We start from the raw sequence: 1,250 nt of genomic DNA on the forward strand, positions 1-1,250 counted from the left end.
TTATGAAACCCACTTAAAAAAAAAAACTATGAAAATAACATGGTTCGTATAAAAGTAATATTCCTGATATTTGTATTAGTAATTTATTTTGATAAAATTCCCACAGTCCAATAAACTTTTAGGGAACGCACGATTCTCTACAGAGAACCCGAGTTTAGTGACGCTCCCTCTGGTGGCCAAAGTCAGAATAGCAGCTGTGTCCTACTGAGGCTCTAATCTTCATTACATTAATGAGTGTTTGATGAGAAAAAGCTGGCCTTGAAAATAGTGACCTAGCAACTAAAGGTTAAGATGAAGCTAAATATAAAGCAGCTAGGGCACAAGCAGGTTCAAGCAGGAAGTTTTGAAAGAGCACATGATTTTAGGAAGTTAACATCAACATTGAACGTTAGGACATACATTTGTAGTCAAAGAAATGACATTATAGTTTATCTTAGGAAACTTTATCAGCTATGGGACTGAGGAGTTGTAGAAGAGGAGTTAGGGATAAGGAGATAAGGGCTGACGAGACAGAGGATGATGAGTTAGGGGTGAGGAGAAAAAAATAGGTATGAGGAAAGGAATCGGGGATGAGGAGCTAGGATTGAGGAAATAGGGGTGTGGATCCCTCACTATGAAGATGCTGTCTGATGCCAGGATTTTTAGCCCATTTAGGTGCTTGAAGTATGAAAATGGTGAATGAGGGGATAAGGAGTAAGGAGTTGAGGAAAAAGGGGTTGAGCAAAAGTTTAAAAAAAAAAACATCATAAGATCTGAAAACCAATGACTAAGATCAGAGGGACCAGGCAAAATTAAACGATAAAGCTGAGTAAATGAGGGAATGAGAAGGTCCCACAGAGATCAACACTTTTCATAAACACACACACACACACACACACACACACACACACACACACACACACACACACACACACACACACACACACACACACACACACACACACACACACACACGTCCACAGTAAGAGCAATAAAAGTTTGCAGAATTTATTGTGTTCGTCGTCTGTCTGCACACATCATGTCTATACATACAGTACAACATGTTCACAAAATGAAGGGAGCATGAGCGATCACTGAACTGAACAAAAACCGTACAAAAAGAAAATGAACAAATAAACAAGTACATTAAAAAGGTAAATAAATAAGTAAATAAATAAATACAAGAATTAAAGTACAAATAGGATATACGGTGTTTCTATGGTAACAGGTCTGCATGCGTGTCCTCGTAAAGTTTCTGTACAAACACTACG

At 38.1% G+C, this 1,250-nt stretch overlaps 1 protein-coding gene across 4 annotated transcripts in view; it reads right to left on the reverse strand.

The window, feature by feature from the left end:
• Nucleotides 1-971: 971 nt before the first annotated feature.
• Nucleotides 972-1,250, reverse strand: part of dlgap1a (discs, large homolog-associated protein 1a) — a 63,956-nt gene continuing 63,677 nt past the window's right edge. For all 4 annotated transcript variants that reach the window (XM_083525607.1, XM_083525605.1, XM_083525608.1 and 1 more), the window contains exon 11: nt 972-1,250. This exon is cut by the window's right edge and continues 3,200 nt beyond it. The gene's annotated coding sequence lies outside the window, so the exon portion shown is untranslated.

This window comes from Silurus aristotelis (assembly GCF_946808225.1).
Source record: "Silurus aristotelis genome assembly, chromosome: 22".
NCBI classification, from domain to species: domain Eukaryota; kingdom Metazoa; phylum Chordata; class Actinopteri; order Siluriformes; family Siluridae; genus Silurus; species Silurus aristotelis.